The sequence below is a fragment of the Zalophus californianus genome, chromosome 2 (genome assembly GCF_009762305.2).
Source record: "Zalophus californianus isolate mZalCal1 chromosome 2, mZalCal1.pri.v2, whole genome shotgun sequence".
NCBI classification, from domain to species: domain Eukaryota; kingdom Metazoa; phylum Chordata; class Mammalia; order Carnivora; family Otariidae; genus Zalophus; species Zalophus californianus.
The window spans coordinates 89,597,688-89,611,217 of record NC_045596.1 but is presented as its reverse complement, the minus strand read 5'-3'; the positions used below and the strand labels follow the sequence as shown (position 1 = coordinate 89,611,217).

At 36.4% G+C, this 13,530-nt stretch overlaps 1 protein-coding gene and 1 pseudogene across 10 annotated transcripts in view; one reads left to right on the top strand and one right to left on the bottom strand.

Moving 5' to 3' along the window:
• COL25A1 (collagen type XXV alpha 1 chain) overlaps nucleotides 1–13,530 on the top strand; it is a 461,773-nt gene that overhangs the window by 150,386 nt on the left and 297,857 nt on the right. The gene's annotated exons all lie outside the window — the stretch shown is intronic.
• LOC113924474 lies at nucleotides 1,017–1,778 on the bottom strand (annotated as a pseudogene).

The window sequence follows — 13,530 nt, the reverse complement described above, 5'->3', positions numbered from 1 at the left end:
TGACTGAGCCAGCCTGGCGCCCCTCTCCTAGTATTTTAATTTGATTAAATTAGAGTGTATATTTGAAAACAGTGATAATAATCAAGAGTGCTTCAACACTGTGGCTCCTTCTTTGAGATGATGTACGCTGGACAAACTTACTCATTGCTTAGTGGGTTCAGCTCTTTTAATTTGATGAAAGTTTTACTAAGCACTCCACAGATATTTTTTGAGAGCCTAAATCTGTAGTATTGTACTAAATTGGGAGATGATGGAAGAAGAGGCAGGAGGCATGTCACTGCAGTGTATGTGTGACTTGCACAGCGATCACATTGTTCCCTATAATCTGATGGGGTATAATATAGATAGGGTATAATATAATTAGCCAACCCTTTTATGATCCCTTTAGCCTATGCTTTTTTTTTTTTTTTTTTCGTTTTTGTAGTTTGGGATTGGATTGGAAAGGCAGCAGACTCTAGGTGGGGAAATGGTTAGGAAGGTATCGCCAATGTTCTTGGTTGGAGATGATAGAGCCTAAATTAGGGCAGTGAGCCAGTGGGTCTGAAGTGAAAAGGAGAGATACTACAGTTTTTAAGAGATTAATCAGGTTAATTGTTGACTGATTAATTTGAGGAGTGAGATGGAAGTTTTATACAGGATATTGAACTTTAGAACTAGAATTTGTAGCAGAAATTGTGATTTGCTTAAAGGTTTCTTTTCTTTTTTTTTTTTTTGAAGTCCAATTTGGAAATCTTTATTACCAGGTAAATTTAGCCCATTTACATTTATGATCATAACTGATGTGTCTGATCTTAATACTGTTATCTTATTTTCCTATTTAAAATTTCCTTTGTTTTCAATATTTTCCTATATACTACACATTTTGTCTCTCGGTTGTTTGCTTTTGTTCTCCCTATCTGGTAATTCGGAAAGAAACAAATATAAACTTCTTTTTCTCTTCTTTTGATCAATAGCATACCTGAACATAGTATAAATTTGTTTCTATAAGTAACTACCACAAATACAAATCTTCCAATTCAAAGGAGAGAATTAGTTCGTGAAATGAAAAAAAATGAAAGCTCCAGCCCTTCCTTAACATGAGCGCTGCCTGTCCCAATGGTGTAAGTATAACCTACAGAGTCATAGCAAACAACACACGATGTATGGATCATCTTATCGAGAAGTGCCACCAGGGTTAACAGTATCACCACGTGCTTCATTCCCTTTCTCTTATGGAAATATAGCAGAGTGCAGAAAATTAATATTTCTAAAATCACATAGATCAGGAACTGCCGGGAAACAAAGTAATACTGTACTGTTCTTGCAGAGATAGACTGACTTCTCTTTGGGGCAAAGTTCACCAATAAGTATGTTCCCGCAAATGCCAATGTCATACCTAGTAAATCTGAAGCTCTTAAGTTTTCTTTCAGAAACATAACAAATAATGGCAGTACCTGTAACAGATATACAGCCTAATGGCGCAATGAGAGTAATGGGAGCAAATCTGTAGGCTGCAAAGTTGCCCGTCTCCCCCACGGCCATAAGAGCGGCCCCAGCCCACCGCAACATGTTCTTGAAGTAGGGCTTTGGGTGTTCCTGGTGCGCCAGCTGGACATGAGAATATTTCTGAATAGGGAAATACTCATTACCAAATTTCCTAAAATGGCTAGCAAAACTCCCAAAAGGTGAATCTGGTTCCTGCGGTATCACGCGCCCGACAGGGAGCCATTGCCGGCGCCCAGCGCCCAGTACATAAAGTCCCGGGTCAGCTCTTCTACCGCAGCCGAGGCGGCGGCCATTGGGGCTCGCTCCCGGCGCTCGAGCTCGGGCTCGGGCTCGGCCTCCGGCTGCCTCCCGGCCCCGCCGCTCCGCCAGGCGCCGCGGAGGAGGCGCGCCCTGCCGAGGCCGCGCCCTGGCCGCGCCGATGTCACTTCCTGCTCAGCGCCCTAAAGGTTTATTTTCATTGATGGTTCTAGATTATTCTTTCAAGCTTACTCTGACAGTTTTTTTATTTTATTTTATTTTATTATGTTATGTTAATCATCAAACATTACATCATTAGTTTTTGGTGTAGTGTTCCATGATTCATTGTTTGTGTATAACACCCAGTGCTCCATGCAATACATGCCCTCTTTAATACCCATCACCAGGCTAAACCATCCCCCCACCCCCTCCCCTCTAGAACCCTCAGTTTGTTTTTCAGAGTCCATAGGCTCTCATGGTTTGTCTCCCCCTCCTAATTCCCCCCCTTCATTTTCCCTTCCTACTTTTTTTTTTTAACATATAATGTATTATTTGTTTCAGAGGTAAAGTTTACTGAATGTTTAAAATTGCAAATATGGACACGTTTAATGTTCTTTCCTGCTTAAAACCCTTCAATAAATTCTTATTCCTTTAGGCTAATGCTCAATCTAGTTCTTTAACGTGGTCAATTAGCTACCTATTCCTATGTCAGCAAATTACCCCAAAACTTAGTGGCTGGAAACAGCACACGTTTATTATCTCAGTTTCTGTGGGTCAGTTGTCCAGAAGTGTGTGGCACTGACTCCTGGTCTCTCATAAAGCTTCAGTCAGGGTGTGAAACAGGGCTATAGTCATCTCAGTATGGAACTTGGGGAAAAATTGCTTCTAAGCTCCCTCACGTAAGCCTCAGAGGACATGTGACCCCTCCAAAGGACTACCTCATGACATGGCACATGGCTTCCCCCAGAATGACTGATCCAGAGAGAGAGAGGGAACACTCAAGACAGAAGCCACAGCCTTTTTATAACCTAATTGTGGAAAAAACAGCCTGTCACTTTTGCTGTATACTATTCATTAGTAGTGAGGCAATAATTCAGCCCAAACTCCAGGGCTGAAGGCTACACAAGCAAGGGATCTTTGTGGCCTTCCCAGAGGTTGCCTACTACATGTAGTTCACATTGTCTGGACCCAAACTACCCAGCTCTCCAGCTTCATGCTTTGCCAGGTTTCTATTCACACTAGACTCCAGCCAAATCAAACTACTTTCAGTTCCTGAAATGCTCCACACTCTCTCTTGCCTCCAGAACTTTCCTCTTCACTTGGCTAACTCACCTGTCCCAAAGATTTCAGCTTACATATCACTCCCTGGGGAAGCATTTTCTGACTATTCTTTCTCATTTTCCTAAATTAGAGTAAGAACTCTTGCTTATTCCACAATTTTAGATATATCAGACTTTCAGATTATTGCTTTTTGGGGTGCCTGGCTGACTCAATCAGTGGAGCATGCGAATTTGATCTAAGGGTTGTGAGTTTGAGCCCCATGTTGGGTGTAGAAATTACTTTAAAAAAGATTATTGGGGTGCCTGGGTGACTTAGTTGGTTAAGTGACTGATTCTTGATTTGGGCTCAGGTTGTGGTCTCGGGGTCATGAGACTGAGCCCCATGTGGGGCTCTGCACTCAGCGGGGAGTCTACTTGAGAGTTTTTCCCTGTCCCTCCCTTTCTGTCCCTATTCCCCTGCCCCCACTCTTGGGAGCACATTCACGTACACTCTCTCCCTTTCTAAAATAAATAAATCTTAGGAAAAAAAAGATTATTGCTTTTAAAATTGTGTGCCTTTTCTGCCAATTGTAGCTCTAACACTAGGGCTTCTACCTGATGCAATACTATATACACTTACTAATATTTGTTGAATTAGTGGCTAAATAAATATCAGTATGCATAAGATATGGTCAATATGATCAATAAGCTTCTGGTCTCATGCATATGGATCTGTCAGAGAGTCATTACTTGTAACTGCCTCAGACTACATTTTATTGAGCCAGGCCTCAAATTTGTTACTTTGAAAAAAAAAAAAAGCCAGATTTCAGTTTTATATAACTTTATTCTTTTTCCTCTCATTCTTATGACTAAAAAGGTGGACCTGTGTTGCAGATTGAATTTGGAGTTTAGAGAGTAAGATTAAGAAAAAAAAGCTGTTTAAGTGAAGCTGCAATTCTTTGGTATGGATCAGTCCTTGTTTTGAGTTAAAATGCCCTCACTTGTTTTGACGTTGATAGTCAATTACATTAAGAATGATCAAAAGAATTGAGTTTGAACACGGTATATTTTATTTCCATCTAGGTGGAGTCTTAAGTGGCATTAAAATTTTTGTGTTGGAAATGTGGATAAAATTGCATTTCTTGGCTTGACAACTGGGGCAACTTTATGTGATTTCACAGTTTTTAAATTAAAAATTATATTTATAACTTAAGTTTTATATTTATATTTATATATTTATGTATATTTATAACTTAATTTATGTTTTTTTAAATTTTTTATTGTTATGTGAATCACCATATATTACATCATTAGTTTTTGATGTAGTGTTCCATGATTCATTGTTTGTTCATAACACCCAGTGCTCCACGCAGAATGTGCCCTCTTTAATACCCATCACCAGGCTAACCCATCCCCCTACCCTCCTCCCCTCTAGAACCCTCAGTTTGTTTTTCAGAGTCCATCATCTCTCGTGGTTCATCTCCCCCTCTGACTTACTCCCCTTCATTCTTCCTTAATTTATGTTTAAGACTATATTATTGAAATAAAACTAAATATTGAAAAACTATATTATTGAAGTGTAGTTGACATTCAATGTTATATTAGTTTCAGGTGTACAACACAGCGATTCAACAATTTCATACAATACTATGTTCACCACAATAAGTGTAGTTACCATCTGTCACCATAAAACATTATTATAATATTATTGACTATCTTCCCTACACTGTACTTTTCATCTCCATAACTTATTTTATTATTTTTATTTTTATTTTTAATTCCAGTGTAGTTAACATACAGTGTTATATCAGTTTCAGGTGTATAATATAGTGATTCAACAATTCTGTACTCAGTGCTCATCATGATAAGTGGAATCTTTAATCCCCATCCCCTATTTCACCCGTCCCCCCACCCACCTCCCCTCTGGTAACCATCTGTTTGTTCTCTATAGTTAAGAGTCTGATTCTTGGTTTCTCTCTTTTTTCTTTGTCCATGTGTTTTGTTTCTTAAATTCCACATATGAGTGAAATCATATGGTATTTGTCTTTTTCTGACTGACTTGTTTTGCTTAACATTATACTGTCTAGATCCATCCATGTTGTTATAATTTTAGTATATGTGCTGCTGAAGTGAGCACCCCTCCATGTTGTTATAAATGGCAAGATTTCATTCTCTTTTATGGCTGAGTAACATTCTATTGTATACATATATACCACATATACCACTTCTTTATTCATTCATCTGTTGATGGGCACTTGGATTGCTTCTATAATTTGGCTATTGTAAATAATGCTGCAATAAACATAGGGTTGCATATAATTTTTCAAGTTAGTGTTTTCATATTCTTTGCATAAATACCCAGCAGTGGAATTGTGGATCATATGGTATATCTATTTTTAAGTTTTTGAGGAACCTCCATACTGTTTTCCACAGTGGCTTCACCAGTTTGCATTCCCACCAACAGTGCACAAGGGTTCCTTTTTCTCCACATCCTCACCAACACTTGTTTCTTGTATTTGTGATTTTAGCCATTCTGACAGGTGTGAAGTGATTTCACACTGTGGTTTTGATCTGCATTACCCTGATTATGAGTGATAGTGAGCATCTTCTCTTTATTTATTTTATTTTGTATGTCTTCTTTGGAGAAATGTCTGTTCATGTCTTTTTTCCTTTTTTAACTGGATTATTTGTTGTTGGGTTGTATAAATTCTTTATATATTTTGGACACTAACCCTTTATCAGATGTCATTTGCAAATATCTTCTCCCATTCAGTAGGTTGTCTTTTAGTTTTCTTGATGGTTTTCTTTGCTGTGCAAAAGCTTTTTAGTTTGATCTGGTCCGAACAGTTTTTTTTTTGCTTTTATTTCCCTTTCCTCAGGAGGCATATCTAGAACAATGCTGCCAAGGCCGATGTCCAAGAGATTACTCCCTATGTTTTCTTTTAGGAGTTTTATGGTTTCAGATTTCACATTTAGATCTTTAATCCATTTTGAGTTTATTTTTGTGTATGGTTTAAGAAAGTTGTCCGATTTCATTCTTTTGCATGTACCGTCTTGTTCTCCCAGCACCATTTGTAGAAGAGAATGTCTTTTCTCCATTGTATATTCTTGCCTCCTTCATTATAGGTTAATTGACCATAATTGCATGAGTTTATTTCTGGGATCTCTATTCTGTTCCATTGATCTATGTGTCTACTTTTGTGCAAGTACCATACTGTTTTGATTACTACAGGTTCATAGTATGTCTTGAAATCTGGGATTGTGATACCCCTGGCTTTGTTCTCCTTTCTCAAGACTGCTTTGGCTATTCATGGTCTTTTGTGGTTTCATACAAATTCTAGGATTATTTGTTCTAGTTCTGTCAACAACGTTGTTGGTATTTTGATAGGGATTGCATTGAATATGTAGATTGCTTTGGGTGGTATGGACATTTTTAAAAATATTAATTCTTCCAATCCATGAGGATGGGATATCATTTCATTTGAGAAGAACAAATTCTTTTTAGTGAGTAAACACAGTGAAGCAGTGCAGCAAGAACAAATTAATCAAAGAGAGACTGTTTTCACTTTAGTCATTTCCTCAATTCCTACTCACTCCTCAATTCAATCTAACCTGTCTTCCACCTCCATGTCTTCATGGAATTTCTTCTGGCAAAACTATCCAATACCACCTTACTGCCAAAAGCAGGGAGCTCCCAGTGCTTATTTAATTGAACTTTTCTATTGCACTTCACTCCTGACCACCACATCTTTTTTAAAACTCTCTTTACCAGGGGGTTTAGGATACTACCCTTCTGGTGGTGGTTCTCTGTCTCCTATTCTTTCTCCTTCTTCACATTTTTGTTGTTGTTATTTGTTTGGTAATTTCTTCTCAGCTGTCTTCTTGAGCTCCTTTTTGCCTATTACCTAAGGAGGACTCTACATGTTCTATTTTGACCCTCCATTTATTCTTGGTCTACAAGAGATTTTTTTACTTGCATTTTATCTGCCATCTGTGTTCTGGTGACTTCAGATCTCCAGCTCAGAATTCTCCAAGTCTCAGTCTTTTATTTGTAATTTCTGTTGACCTTTCTGTCTAGATGTTCTGCAAGTATCTCAGACTCTAAACTTGATTCTTTCCTGTACCTTCTTGCCCATCTCAGTTGATGGTTGTATCATCCATGCAGTTCACGTAATGATTCTAGTTTCCTTCTTTTCCATCATCCAAATGCAATTATTTGATTATCAAGCCTGGATGATCTTACCTTCTACGTATGTGGTTCCCAACCTTCTTTTCCCCAGACACCTGAAAACTATGACACACTTATAGACATCATTAATAATAGGTCACAATGTTCTCATTGAAGGAGGAGAGTGCAGTCCTTAGGAGAAATTCTTAGAGCAGGTGAAGGGCCCAGGCTTCTACATGGTTGCAAGAGATTCCTGAGCTTGAGAATTGCCACCCTAAGCATTGTGGGAATCAGATTCTCTTTTGCTTATAGCTGTTACTGTTTTAGTTCAAGTCTTTATCAATTCTCTGCCTGACAACTAGAACACTACTTCAACTTCAGTCTAGTCTACATTTTACATAGTTGCCAGAGTAATTATCTAATATAAAAACCTATCATCTCCTACTTAACACTTTTAAAACTCTCCATTACCCATAAGAAAACAAAAACAAGTTCTGTGATCTGGCCTCTGTCTCCCTTTCCAACTCTATGCCTTTCATGTAATCCACAGCCATGTGGAATGTGTCATTTCTGAGCGTCCCCTTCGTTTTCTCATCTTTGTTCTTCCCTTTGTCTGAGGTGCTCATTCCTTTGTTCTTTATTTGGCTGACAGTTGCTCATCACTTAATACTCATTTCTTACAAAAAACATTTTGTGTCCCCTTCCCTTTCCCCATGGTCCTCCCAAGATATATTCAATGTGTGCACATAGAATTTTGTGAAAATCAAAATCATTGCACTTGCTGTAGTTCACTGTTATCTGTTTTTTATCTTCATTCCATTGAGTGAGAGTTTTTTGAGGTTGAAGACCATGGCTTATTCATCTTTATCTCTACTGTCTATATAGTATCTCTATATATTCTTAAATGTTTGTTGAAGGAAAGGGTGAATTAATAGATTTAAGCATTTTATCCATTCCTTCACTTAAAATGTGCATGTATATATTGTATTCCTGCTGCATGCCAACTACCATTCTGCACTCTGAGTACTATAGTAATAAGTTTTTTAAAAAGGTAATAAATCCCTTCCCCGATAGATCTTACAGTATTTTGCTAATATAGGTTAATATAATAACCATTGATAGTTACATGAACATGTTGATAAGGAGGAAGGGGCTTTCCTGATAAACACTGAATAAGTTAGACCCTTTATTGGTGAATAATTGAATCTCTGCTAATTATTTTGTTAATTTGTACTGTGGCTATTTCTCCCTTAAACATTTCTTCATGAGCAAGTACTTATTAGGTGGGGTTGTGAAAAAAAATGTAAGTCATAATAGTAAATATTAGACAGCATTGGACAATAGTGAAAAGTAATATTAAAATAAGATCTAGTGTTTCAGTTAAATTTTTGCTACTATTGTACCACAGGAGCAAAACTTCCTTTAATATCACATAACTACAAAATGTATTATTTCTTCAGGAATCGTACAAAGAAAATTGTAAAAATCATTTCCTTACAGATATATCATACTAAATATCATTTTAAGAAAGAGAAGAATTCTATCTTATCTTTGAAACTAGGAATGTAGAATAATCTTGTTGATAGGTCTATAGATCCAGCCTAATGATAGTAGATCCTGTTCCATTTTTTTTTAAAGATTTTATTTATTTATTTGACAGAGAGAGAGACAACAAGAGAGGGAACACAAGCAGGGGGAGTGGGAGAGGGAGAAGCAGGCTTCCCGTGGAGCAGGGAGCCTAATGTGGGGCTTGATCCCAGGACCCTGGGATCATGACCCGAGCCGAAGACAGATGCTTAACGACTGAGCCACCCAGGCACCCCAGTAGATCCTGTTCTAATTAATGTTGTAAATGGACTCTATATTTAAAGTTGTCTTTCTAAACAATGAATATAGTCATTTTTAGGAGAAAAAGTCAGGTCCAAAAATCAAGTATTTTCGTAGGAAAAATGTAAAGGAATATGTAAAACTATATTGTTTTTGTGCCACAGTATATCACTATGAATTAGTTCTCACAGCTCTAAATACTGCTATTCAGTATTTGCAAGTGGAAAAATAAAAACAGAACATATTTCCAAACAGTAATGTCAGACTGTGGAAGGTTTAAAGAATTATATTATTAAAAGGGGCTTTTAAACTTATCCTTTCCATTCTTATATCTCCTAAAAATGAAAAAAAAAATCTGTCATTAATTCCTTATTTTAGATGATAATGCATAACCCCAGAAAACACATTCTTTTTTTTTAAAGCAGACTTTGTAAACTTTTATTCTTTGTCATAGAAATGATCATAATCAATAGTGTTTACTATTAATTTTATTTAACTACCATTAGCATTTTTTTATTATTATGTTAATCACCATACATTACATCATTAGTTTTTGATGTAGTGTTCCATGATTCATTGTTTGCGTATAACACCCAGTGCTCCATGCAGAATGTGCCCTCTTTAATAGTATCACCAGGCTAACCCATCCCCCTACCCCCTCCCCTCTAGAACCCTCAGTTTGTTTCTCAGAGAACACATTCTAATGTATCAAAACCTTTATTTGAGTTTGATAGGTTTTCCTAAGGGCTAATTGAAATTTCTTCTTTTACTTTTAAAAAATAGATTCTATGATTAAATTAATGTGATATAATTCATTTAAAATGTTGTTGAATCAAATTACTAAACAGCTTTTTGAGATTTTATTTAAATTAAAATCTTTTTACATATTGTCAAGAATAAAAGTGTAAAAGCAAACCTGAGATAAGACCCTTATTTCATATTTACCAATCATAACCAATCCAGTAGTATTTGGTTCCAAGAAAACTTAGTTATATATATATATAATATACATAAGTATATATTATATATATAACCATATAACTATATATATACACACACAGAGAGATATATGTACATAGACTATTTAAATTCTGATGGCTTTCTCTCTCTGAGATGCTTGAGTGAGCATCAATCAGTGTCTCTCTATGACACTGTCTATTGATGCACTTGTGACTAGCCATCCTTTTACCCTTGTTCTTTTTTCTTTTTTAAATCTAATATTTTAAATTTTAATCTTAATTTTATTTTTTTAAGGATTTATTTATTTATTTTAGAGAGAGGGAAAAAGAATGCACAAGCTGGGGAGAGGGGCAGAGGCAGAGGGAGAGAAACAGACTCCCCGATGAGCGCAAAGTCTCAATCCCACAACCCTGAGTTCATGACCCGAGCTGAAATCAAGAGTCGGATGCTTAACTGACTGAGCCACCCAGTCGGGGCTCCCCAGGTTCGCCCCCCTTATTCTTAATTTTAATCATTGGCACTTTTCAGCACCATGAGTCTCCATATTTAGTTATGATGAACTTAATTAACGCCCTCTATCAAAGGATAATGCTCCTTCCTATCTGACTCCATGGTAGCTTGGCAGCTAGGGGAGAACAGCAAGCATCACTGTCTCTCTGTCTTCTGTTAAATGGTGTCATTGGCAAGTGTGCTGACATTGTCCAACAGTGGCACTGTTTCCATCTGGCCTGCAGGGTGTCTGGTCCTGCATTGTCACCCTTCACATGCACTGGCTGAGTTCCTGGTAGAGGTTGCGGTGACAGAAGACTAGCTTCTTCTTTTTTTTTTTTTAAGATTTTATTTATTTATTTGAGAGAGAGAGAGAGAGAATGAGAGAGAAAGCACATGAGATGGGGGGCGGGTCAGAGGGAGAAGCAGACTCCCTGCCGAGCAGGGTGCCTGGTGCGGGACTCAATCCAGGGACTCCAGGATCATGACCTGAGCTGAAGGCAGTCACTTAACCAACTGAGCCACCCAGGCACCCAGAAGACTGGCTTCTGTGATGGATTTGGCTTGGTATGTGGTGCCTTACTTTTCCATGTGCACCCTACTCTTCCTCTCCCCAATACAGATTACATCTAGGTAATGACACAGAAGAGGAAAGATTTTACCGCCCTGATTGGCGGTATATTGATAACATATCTTTTGTTTCCCTGTACCATACTCATGGACTCCTCTCGTTTTTTTTTCTTTGTATATTTTCATTGAATATCTGTAAAATATGTGGTATTAAAAAATAAACCATGTACTCTACCAGACATAATCTCATTAAGTCAGGCAGTGAATACAGCAGTGTATTTAAAACTTTATTCAGATTAATCTTACTTTCAATCATCTTTTACATTTCAGCCACTTCATCATCTAGAGTAGCACTGTCCAATGGAAATACAATGTTAAGCACATACGCAACTTAAAGTTTTCTTTTTTAAAATTGTTGTTATGGTTTTATTATTGTTACTGTTATTTATTTATTTATTTTTGTAGTTTCAAGTTAGTTAATTCCATTTAATTAACATACAATGTAATTTTAGCTTCAGGTGTAGAATTTAGTCATTCATCACTTACATAAAACACCAAGTGCTCCTCACAACAAGTGCAATTTAAAATTTTCTAATAGCTACAGTTAAAAAAGTAAAAAGAAACAGATGAAATTAATTTTAATAATATATTTTATTTAATGCAATGTATCCAAAATATTCTTTTCAACAGTCAAGAAAAACATCACTAATGAGATTTTTAAATTCTTTTTTTCGTATTAAGTCTTCAAAATTAGCAGAGCCACCTCTTTATCTCTCTCTTTTTTAAAGTATAGGTGACACACAATGTTACATTAGTTTCAGGTGTAAAACATAGTGAGTTGATATGTCCTCTTTTTTTTTTAAGATTTTTTATTTATTTATTCACGAGAGACAGAGGAGGAGAGAGAGAGAGGGAGAGAGAGAGAAACAGAGGGAGAAGCAGGCTCCCAAGGAGCAGGGAGCCCGATGTGGGACTCGATCCCAGGACCCTGGGATCATGACCTGAGCTGAAGGCAGACGCTTAACCATCTGAGCCACCCAGGCGCCCTTGATATGTCCTCTTAAGAGCTTGTCATATAGGTTAAATGTGATTGTCTAATCAGATCTTATTTCCAAATAATTTGAAATAAAATTGTTAGAAATATGAACTTTCATTCACTACCATTATGCTGAAACTCATTCCTAGCAGATATTGTGCCTTGACATACTAAGTAATGATGGTATGAAACTATTATTATTAGCAAGATATTTAAAATTATTTGTTATTTCTTTTTTATATATTTTTTAAAATAACTTTTTTGTATATGAATTACAAACCAATGGTTCAGTAATACATAATTTATAAATAAATATGTATTATGAGTGCAGGTTCAAAATTGAAAGGGATACATGATCAAAAATGTTTGATGACCACTGGCATACAGGATAAAGTCCAAATAGTTCAGATTAGTTTTTAAGTTTCTTTTTCTTTGCCTATATATTAACCCCATTGAAGCTACCAACATTTCCCCCCATAGTTCTAAGTTAAGTACACCAATGAATCCCAGATTTTCCTTTTTGTTTGCTTGCACCCCACATACTAAATTTCTCATGTTTATAGTTTTGCTTAAACTTATTTTCATGTTTGCTTCTCTCCTTCGTCTTTTCAGCTATAGAAATAATGTTCATTCTTTAGGATTCAGCACAATTTCTACCTCCCAGATATCATACCTGAATGATCACTCCATCTTATATTTCTGTCTTTCTAGCCTGAATTCTTTTTTATTTTATTTTATTATGTTATTTTAGTCACCATACATCATTAGTTTTTGATGTAGTGTTCCATGATTCATTGTTTGTGTATAACAGGCAGTGCTCATTGCAACACATGCCCTCCTTAATACCCATCACCGTGCTAACCCACCCCCTTCCCTCTAAAACCCTCAGTTTGTTTCTCAGAGTGCATAGTAGCCTGAATTCTTATATTATTTTTCTGTGCTGTTTATTTTGACCTCTTCTTATAGACTTATCTTTTACTATTATTTATCTTTGCTATTATTATTACTATTATTTTTAGTGTATGCTCTGTTTTCTCAACTAAATTTTAAGTATCTTGAAAGTAGGGACTTCCTATGTATTTTGTGTGACCTTTTAGTGCCTATTATTGTGTAGAGAACTAGCTGTTCTAGTTGTTCTAGTATTATGTAAATACTAGCTGAAACAGAATTAGGATTTAAATACTCTTTTTTTTTAAACTTTAATTGTCCTCATCAGTAGGACCTATCTTAATCAATATGGTCTTGAGGGATTTTATTGATTAATATGTATATGTTTTGTGGAAAGATGAGTTTAATAAATAATTAATTGCTTAAATTTTCTCTTATCTCATCGAAGAACTCCATAGTTCTTTTAAACAACTTTGTCTTTGCAAGAGAGAGGGACAATTAAGACTTAATATACTTGGCCAAGTCTATATAATCTCTCATAACTTGCTATTTCAGTATGACAATCCAGCAGGAATGGAAATACAGTGTGGTTTAGTAGCAGAAATGCTGTC